We start from the raw sequence: 10,226 nt of genomic DNA on the forward strand, positions 1-10,226 counted from the left end.
CAGGCTGACAGACCTATAATTACCCAGGTCATCCCTTTTACCCTTTTTAAAAACTGGCACAATATTAGCTTTCTTTCAGAGTGCTCCAAGACTTACTGAAAATCAACAGTAACAGTCCAACGAGCTCCTCAGCCAGCTCTTTTAAAACTCTTGGATGAAAGTTATACAGACCTGTGGATTTCAATTAATTTAACTTTAGAAGCTTCTGTTTAACAGCTGTAGGGATAGTTTTTAAAATAAAGAATTAAAGTTAGCTTAAGTTTGATTAAGGAAATAATATATTTGCTTTATAGTTTGTGGCTAGTAACCTGAATAAGGCCTTAATCATCCAATAAAGGAAGGCCACGAGAATAACGAGTCAAAAGATCAGAATGTAGTGAGGGAAGAACGTATGGTTCAAAAACTAACAAGATAGGAAGTTGCAATAACCAAGACAAAAAAGAACCCTTCTCACAAAGCAAGCCCAATTTTTTTCTCACATACCAGTGCTATCTGAAAGTGAGGCCTGTGTGTAACCAATCCCAATAGAAGGGGGGGGAGGGAAACTACTGGTAGGCAAGGAGAAGGGAGAAGATAAAGGAAAAAAAGCCTTAGAGAAAATAAATTGCTTCAAACTGTTTTTGCTACAGCTAGCAAATGGGCTGACAGGTATAAAGAGAGCCAAGAAGCTGAAGGTTCTTTATTACATCCAGTCCAATCATGCTGGGGAAAACCAGTGTGAAAAGACTTTTCTCCCAGCTGGTCCTCTTGAAAGTACGTACTGTAGATAGTTATGTTTTGTTATTGTATGGAATGTAGTAATGTTTATTAGCTAAGCTTTATGCGTGTTTAGAGCAACAGTTGAGATAACATTTGGACTTACTTATAAAGGAATTTATGGTTAAGTTAATGTTTGGTGTCCTGTATGATTAATATGCATAAATTCCAACAAAATCCTCCAGATATGATAGTGGAATGGAAAATGTGTTATCGTCGTATGATGAGACTATATAATCTGTTTCCCTCCCCCCATACAGAACAAAAATATTTATTGAAGGCATCTGCATTATTGATAAGTCTGCCATTTCTATCTAGTAATGAACCAATACCATTATCAGGATTATTTTTGTTCCGAATATTAAAAAAAACTCATTGTCCTTAATGCTGCTGGCATTTGTCATTGTGTCCCTTCCTTCCCTTATCTATTTTCTACAATTCCTAACATCTGATTTATATTCATTAGTCAACATCCCTTTTCGTCCATTTGTTAATAATTTATTTTTTACAGCTGCCTTCACTTCCTTTTTAAATAAGGTCTTTTTTTTTTTTTTTTAAACCTATTTGGCCTTCTTCCTGGATTGTGGCTCTCTCATCATCTAGTAAGGCAGGGGTGGGCAAACTATGGCCCCTGGCCCCGTGCCACTCCCAGAAGCAGCCGGTACTGCGGCCCCGGGGGCGGGAGGGGCAGAGGGCTCCGCGCACTGCCCTCGCCTGTAGGCCCCGTCCCCACAGCTTCCATTGGCCAGGAATGGGGAACTGCGGCCACTGGGAACTTCAGGGGAGGTATCCACAGGCGAGGGCAGCGCGCAGAGCCCTCGCCACCCGCCTCCCCTCCCCCGGGGCTGCACGGAGGTGGTGCTGGCCGCTTCCGGGAGTGGCGCAGGGTCAGGGCAGGCAGCTAGGGAGCCTGCCCTGGCCCCAGTGCGTGCCGCTGCCACCCCAGAGCTGCTACAGGTAAGCGGCACTGGGATGGAGCCTGCACCCCGAATCCCTCCTGCACCCCAACCCCCTGCCACACCCCTCCCTGGAGCCCCCTCCTGCACCCCTGCCCTGAGTCCCCTCCCACACTCTGCACCCCCTCCTATATCCCACCCTCCTTCCCTGAGCCCGTTCCTACATCCCGCACCCCTCCTCTGCCCCAACCCCTTGCCCTGAGCCCCTTCCTGCACACCACACCCCCTCCTACACTCCGCACCCCAACCCCCTGCCCCAGCCCTACATTCATGGCCCTGCATACAATTTCCCCACCCAGATGTGGCCCTCGGGCCAAAAAGTTTGCCCACCCCCTGTAGTAAGGTATTCTTAAACAGCTCCCACTTATCATTCACATTTTTCTGATTAAATTCTTCTTCCCAGCTGACTTGGCTCACAATTGTTTCCAGGTTTGTGAACTGGGCCCTATTAAAGCACCAAGTATATGGCTACATCTACACTACGGGGGGAGTCGATTTAAGATACGCAAATTCAGCTATGTGAATAGCGTAGCTGAATTCGACATATCGCAGCCGACTTACCCCACTGTGAGGACCGCGGCAAAATCGACCTCCGCGGCTTCCTGTCGACGGCGCTTACTCCCACCTCCGCTGGTGGAGTAAGAGCATCGATTAGGGGATCGATTGTCGTGTCCCAACGGGACGCGATAAATCGATCCCCGAGAGGTCGATTTCTACCTGTCGATTCAGGCGGGTAGTGTAGACCTAGCCTATATATTACTGGTCTGGACTTTATTCTGCTTGAGCCTTATAAATGTGATCAACTCATGAGGACTTGTACGAAAGCTACCATTAATTTTTAGTTCTGTGATCAGTTCTCTCTATTGGTTCAGACAAGATCTAATAAAGAATACCCCTGTGTGGGCTGCAACACTTTTTTGAGTTAGGAAATTATCTGTAATATTTAGAAATTCCAAGGATGTTCTAATAGTGGTACTATGAGACCTCCAGCATATATCACTCAACTTGAAGTGCCCCATGATTTGATAGGCTGTTGCAGACAACTGCATCTTGTCCTTTTTTGTTATTGATCCATAAGCATTCAATATAACTTTTCCCCCATAGTTTTCAGGGACTCGAACAGGTAATGCCATTTGACAGTCTCACTTCCCCTCCCCTTTTGCACACTGGATTCTTCTTAAATAGGCCATAACTATTGATTTTAATATTCCAAACATGTGACTCATACCACCACCTCAAATTTATGCTTAAATGAACAATTCCACTTCCTCTTGTTTGTTACCTAGGCCCCTAGCAGTAGCATATAGACAATTCAGTAATTTCTTCTTAGTCAGTGGGTTCTTCGATTACTTTTGTTCTCAACATCTTGAGGTTGTGCTGAGTGCTCATAGTGCAAGGTTGTGCTTCCTTTTTTTTAACCCTCCCCTTTTGCTATCAGTTTAAGCCCTTCCTGATTACTTTAGCCTCCTTGAGGAGATTAGTCCCCCCTTCTACTGAGGTGGAAATCCAAAGCCCTCTCTCCCCCAGAAGGTGGACTAATGTCTGACAAAACCAAAACCCTCCACCTTACACCACTTACCCAGCCAGGAATTAACTTCCAGAATCTTCTGCCATCTGTCTTCCTTTGGTCGAGTATGTGATGTTATCTGATTAAAATATGACCATACAGATCATGGTTGCAACTACTGTTATATATTTGCAATAAATCTTGAACAAAATGTGGCATGTAAGAGGTCTATGAAAAGGTTATAGTTTGCTGAATATAAAATTGTGCTAGTTGTATGCATGTATCATTTTTGTATTTGATGTTATGAATATTGGCTCTATACCTGGATTTCAAATGTTTGCTCCTGAGGTAACCACAAGGTAGTTAGCCAGCATATCTTGGAGGGACTACTCAAATTAAGTGGCTCATCAATAAACACTTAACTGACAATGGGAGAAGCCCATCTACACTGAATGGACTGTCTTGCAAACATGCTGTTTGAGGTAATGGCTTCTACTGTGTCCAAACCTTCATGCATGGACATGTGACTTGTCCATGTGACTTCAAACACTATCTTGTCACCTGTAGTTTTCCACTAGCTGTGCTGAGGGCTTTGAAAAACAAAACAAAACAGTTACCTACCTCTCGTAAGTGTTCTTTGAGATGTGTTGCTCATGTCCATTCCAATTAGGTGTGCGCGCACCACGTGCACGATTGTCGGAAGATTTTTCCCCTAGTGGTACCCGTCAGGTCAGCTGTTGAGCCACCTGGAGTGTTGCCTTTATGGCGGTGTATATAGGTCCTTGCCGACCCGCCACCTGCTCAGTTCCTTCTTGCCGGAATACTCCGACAGAGGGGTGGGATTTGGAATGGACATGAACACCACATCTCAAAGAACAACATTTATGAGAGGTAGGTAACAGTTTTTTCTTCGAGTGCTTGCTCATGTCCATTCCAATTAAGTGACTCCCAAGCCATATTCTTGGAGGAGGGGTCAGAGTTCATCTGGTCACAGATATTGCAGCACTGCCCTGCCAAACGCTGAGTCATCTCTGGACTGTTGCAAAATTGCGTAATGTGAGGTGATGTTATGGATAGAGGACCATGTGGCTGCCCTGCATATATCCTGAATGGGCACTTGAGCTAGAGAAGCAGCAGATGATGCTTGAGCTCTTGTAGAGTGCGCCGTCAATGTCGGGGCTGGAATCTTGGCCAAGTTGCAACAAGTCCTGATGCACAACATGATCCAGGATGATATGCATTGGAAAGAGATGGGAAGCCCTTTCATCCTTTCTGTGACAGCAATGAAGAGCTGTGGGGACTTCTGAAACAGCTTTGTGCGCTCAATATAGAAAGCCAGGGCGCATCTCACAGCCAAGGAATGAAGCATGTGGTCTCTATTATTGGCATGTGGCTTGGGGGAAAAAAACACAGGTAGGAGAATGGTTTACATGGAATTGAGAGACTACCTTAGGGAGAAACACAAGTGTGGGTGTAGTTGCACCTTGTCTTTATAAAAGACAGCTCAGATGTCAGTGCCTTGAGTTCAGAGACTCTTCTGGCTGAGGTGATGGCCACAAGGCTACCTTCCCAGATAGGTAGAGCAAGGAACATGTCACCATGGGCTCAAAGTCGGGGAGGGGCATAAGCCTGGCAAGAACTAGAGTGAGGTCCCAAGGAGGAAGAGACTGCCTCACCTGTGGATACAGTCTATCCAGCCCCTTGAGGAAGCAGCCTACCATCGGGTTTCCAAAGACTGACCTATCTTCCACCTCTGGGTGAAAAGCAGAGATGGCGGTCAAGTGAACCCTGATCGAAGAGGTTGCCAATCCCTGCCATTTCAAGTCGAGCAGGTAACCCAAAATAAATGGGATCGAGGCTTGTGGTGCAAGAGTACCCTTCTGCAAAGCCAAATTGAGAACCACTTCTACTTGGCGAGGTAAGTGGCTCGAGTTGAGGGCTTCCTGCTTCCGAGAAAGATCTCCTGAACTGAGTTGGAGCATTGAAGTTCACACTGGTTTAACCATGGAGCTTCCACTCTGTGAGGTGGAGGGACTCCAGGTTGGGATGTCGTAACCTGCCGTGATCTTGTGTGATAAGGTCTGGGAACAGGGGAAAGGCTATGGGTCTGTCTACTGATAGGTCCAACAGCGTGATGAACCAGTGTTGGTGGGGCCACACTGGTGCTATGAGGATCAACGAGGTCCTTTGAGAAAGATCCTGTGTATGAGAGGGAAGGGCAGAAATGCATAGAGCAGGTGATTCACCCATAACAGGTGAAACGCATCCATGATGGAATCTGGGCTCTGGTTCAGGAAGGAGCAGAAGCGCTGACACTTCCTGTTGCTCCATGTTGTGAATAAGTCCATGTGGGAAAGCCTGACTTCCGCAAGATGTCCAGGGTGATATCCGCTCTGAGGGACCATTTGTGCCTGTTGAATGAGCGGTTGAGATGGTCTGCTAGCTCATTCTAAGCTCCTGGCAGATATGACACCTCCAGGTGGATGGAATGGGCAATGCAGAAGTCCCACACCTTGAGGGCTTCCCGGCACCGGGGAGAGGAGCGAGTACTACCCTGTTTGTTTACACAGAACAACGCTGTGGTGTTGTCCATCAGTACCGACACACAGTTGCCTTGAAGGTGAGCTTGGAAGGCCTGGCATGCCAGACAGACCGCCCTCAACTTTCTGGTGTTGATATGCAGCAATAGGTCTGCCTGGAACCAGATGCCATTTGTCCTGATAGTGCCCAGGTGTGCTCCCCACCCGACTGCCAAGGCATCAGTGACTAACTCTAGCAAGGGCTTGATTTGGCAAAGGGTACTCCCCAAAGACCACCTGAGCCTGCAACCACCAACCGAGGGACTCTAGAATCTGAGGGGGGAGTATGACTATTCTGTTTGGAGAGTCCCGACTGGGCTTGTACACCTGCGCCAGCCACATCTGTAGGGGATGGAGACGCAACCTGGTATGTTGGACCACATAAGTGCAGCATATGCCCCAGCAGTTTCATGCAGTGGTTGTGGGGAATCGGCGGAGGTTCTCGATAACGTCCCTGAGAACTTGGAAGTGGGCCTCGGGCAGGGATACCCTGGCTTGCGTGGAGTCCAGGAGAGTCCCAATGAATTCCGTCCTCTACATTGGAATCAGTGTGGCCTTGGGCATGTTCAGCATGAGGCCCAACCTGAGAAAGGTGCCATGAGCGAGGGCGAGGTGCTCCTCCACTTGTGCTTGCGCCCTGGCCTTGATGAGCCAGTCATCCAGGTACGGGAAGACTTGGACCTGACGTTTGCAGAGGAAGGCTGCCATGACAACCATGCATTTTGTGAATACCTGAGGGGCCACCGAGAGCCCGAATGGGAGCACCGTAAACTGGTAGTGCTGGACGTTGACCACAAACCGGAGAAATCATCTGAAGGCTGGGATGATGGAGAGGTGGAAGTACGCGTCCTTCAAGTCGAGGGCGGCATACCAGTCCCGCGGATCCAGGGAAGGAATGATGGAGGAAAGGGAGACCATGCAAAACTTTGCTTTCTTTATGAATATGTTGAGGTCTTGCAGATCTAGGCTAGGTCTGAGCCCACCCTTCCCCTGAACTCCTGAGGAACCTCCTCTATTGGCCCAAGAGCAAGGAGCAATTGCACCTCCTGTAAAAGGAGTTGCTCAGAAGAGGGGTCCCTGAAGAGGGTCAGGGAAGGCGGATTGGAGGGAACAGAATTGGCTAGAATATCTCACCTCTATCGTGCTCAGTACCCAGCGCTCTGAGGTAATCTGGGCCCAGGCATGGCAGAAGTGGGACAGACTGTTCACAAAAGGGGGAAGAAGGATCTGGGAGATGGACTGGTGCTCCGTCTTTGGGCACATCTTCAAAAATTAGGCTTAGGACCAGGAGGCTGTTTAGACAAACCATGTCCCAGGTCAGAGGAGGATCTCAATGGCTTCCTCATATTGTTCCTGCCCTGCCTTCTATTGAAGTCCTGCCTCGTGCTTCCCGAGTAGAAGCACTGGGGAAGCTGGTGCTTGAAGGGCTTCTGCTGCGGAGCAGTGGTGTGGATTCCCAGGGACTTAAAAGTTGCCCTAGAATCCTTCAGACTGTGCAGCCATGAGTCTGTCTGCTTTTAAAAGGACCAGCATAGTCAAAGGGGAGGTCCCGACACCTGAAGCCACGAGTTTCTGCGCATAGTAATTGAAGTGGCCAGGGTCTGCATAGCTGAGTCCGCCAAGTCCAGGGTCGCTTTGAGGGAGGTCTGGACCACCACCATACCCTCCTTGAGTATCACGGTGAACTCCGAACAGGAGTCGGTGGGCAACAACTCCTGGAACTTGGACAGGGAGGCCCAGGAGTTGTAAGCGTACCAGCTAAGCACCGCATGCTGATTGGTGATGTGAAGCTAAATCTGCCCCGTCGAATACGCCTTGCGATCGAAAAGGTCCAGCTTCTTGGTCTCCTGAGTGGGACCCATCTGTCCTTGCCGCTCCTTGTAATTGGCAGCGTCCACCACCAATGTGCCCTGCTGGGGATGGGAGAAGAGGTGCTCATACCCCTTCTGTGAAACAAAATATTGGTGTTCTACCCCTCTAGCTGTTGGCGGGATAAAGGCTGGAGTCTGCCAGAGCACCTTAGTTGTATTTACAATAGTCTTAATAAGAGGAAGGGCCACCCTCAGGAGCCAGGATATCACCCGTTGGGTCTGAATCCTCTGGGACCTCCTCAGCCTGTAGGTTCAAGTTTTGCGCCACCTGGCAAAGGAAGTCCTGAAGGGCCCTGGTGTCCATTGCTGGCAGAGAGGTAGTCGTCCCTGCCACTGCTTCATCGGGTAAGGAGGAGGAAGATGCCTGGGGAGGGATTGGGTCCTCTTGCCTTCCAGTTCCCTGATGGTCACCGGGGCAGTTTCAGGTGCATCAGATATATATGTGTCCTTCCTTGCACAGAGGGTGGGGCGACAATAGCTCACATCTGAGGGTCGGATTGCCCCAGGTCTTCCTCTCGGGATGCAGCCCGCACTCCTAGATCCCTTGATACCAATGTGACCAGTGGGGTCCTGTGGTGTCCCGAGGCCATTGAACTCACCCTCGATCTCAGCCCCTGGGCCTGATGGTAGGCCCATGGGCTCCAGAAGGGCCACTGCACTGGCCCCTGCCATCGGGGAGGCCATGACACTGTTGGCACCGGTTGGGGTGCATCACTTCTGGAGCAGTGCCAGGAATGGTGCTGGCATCTAGAGCGGTACCAGCTCTGTCTGGAGGCGTAGGATTCCACCTCCGACTCAGAGGAGTACTCAGATGTGGAACAAAGCAGAGCAGAACCCGACGGTGCCAGAGATCAGTGTTGGGGCGTATCTGCCCTATTTCTCAGCAGTTTGTCTTGAATTTGACATCCTCAGTTGTGACCCACTGAGGCAGGACCGGCTTTAGCAGGTGCGGGGCCCCATGCCGGGACGCGAATTGTCTCGCGCCCCACCCCGCCTCGACTCCGCCCCCTCCCTGGCCCATTGGATCCCTCCCCAAATCCCCGCCCTGGCCCCGCCCCTCCCTACCCCATTGGATCCCCAAATCCCCACCCCTGGCCCAGCTCCCAGCCCCGCCCCTCACTGCCCCATTGGATCCCTCCCCAAATCCCCACCCTGGCCCCGCGTCTTCCCCAAGCACGTTGCATTCCTCCTTCTCACCCCTCCCTCCCAGGCTTGCGCTGATCAGCTGTATGGCAGTGCAAGCGCTGGAGGGAGGGGGGAGAAGCAGGCCGCGGCTTTTTTTTTTTCCCCCGCTCCGCCGGCAGCCCCGGACGTTGCGGGGCCCTCTTAGGCGCGGGGCCCCATTCCAGGTAATCGGCCGGATCGGCTTAAAGCCGGCCCTGCACTGAGGCACATTTACAGAGGGACAGGAAGGATCTCAGAGACGATTGCTTGCACTTTCTAAAAAAAGTATCTTAGTATTCAGTCTAACATCATAATACTGATCACATTGTAATCTCGCTCCAAAAAGTATATGTATAGATTAAAATGAGTTTCACCAAGCCAGCCATGTATCCCCTGGTAACTTCATTATATATGCAAAAAATGATTGATATTTGTTTCTACAGGGAGCACTTCCTAGTTCTTAATTCCTGTTTAAGCTTCATCCTATCACATGTTTCCTGGCCAAGTATAATAAAGGAAAGGCTTTTAATGTGTCCCAAACCACAAAAGATCACCTATTTTTTATAATTACCAGGCTTTACAGCTTAAAGCAGGTTGAATTTATACTCCAAGGGGAATGGTAGAATTAGGGCAGTAAAATCTACTTGGCCTTGTAAAGAAAAGAGGAAAATGTGGTCTCAATTCAAAGGGGCTTACAGTCTGAGGAGCCAAGTCAGACATAAGATGTCTCTTAAGACACCAGGTGCTTATCACAGAGCAGTGCATTTAAGACATGAAAAACATTGTGCGGGAAGATAACAGATGAGTCAATGTCAGGCCTGTACTAACTGTAATATTGTCATGTGATACCCACCACATAAAACCCAAAACTGTCTCAAAGACTTGCCAGTCATTGTTACTTAACAAAAAAAATTACTTTAACAGCGAGGCTAGATTTTTTTCCCTCTTTTACTGGTTTAACAGTACATGTGTATAGCCAGTTTTTCCCTTGTTTATCTGGATTCAACAGGGAAAAAGACAACAATTTGCAAATGGTGATTCTAAAAGCAGTGGAACTGTAGAGCAGCAGTACTACCTGAAACTGTTTTTCCAATTGACTCGATATGAAATTCTGTATTTAATTTGGTACAAAAATGATTTTCTTAACATTTCTCCTACTGTACTTAAGCAGGAGTCCAATGGTATTAGGTAGTAAGGATAGGTCTTATTTAAAAGAGCCTGTTGTAGTGGTAAAAGGAATGGTGGGCTGGCTCAGCATACTTAAAGGGGCCTACAGATGTTACAGGTATGTATCTCAAGTGCCAGTTTAATAAAACAAAAGTTCAGACTTATTTTGTCAGGTACTTTTTCCAAAGGCAAATTCTTATGGGACTGACCAAGAGTTTGAAAAAGC

Source organism: Malaclemys terrapin, chromosome 2, assembly GCF_027887155.1.
Source record: "Malaclemys terrapin pileata isolate rMalTer1 chromosome 2, rMalTer1.hap1, whole genome shotgun sequence".
NCBI lineage: Eukaryota > Metazoa > Chordata > Testudines > Emydidae > Malaclemys > Malaclemys terrapin.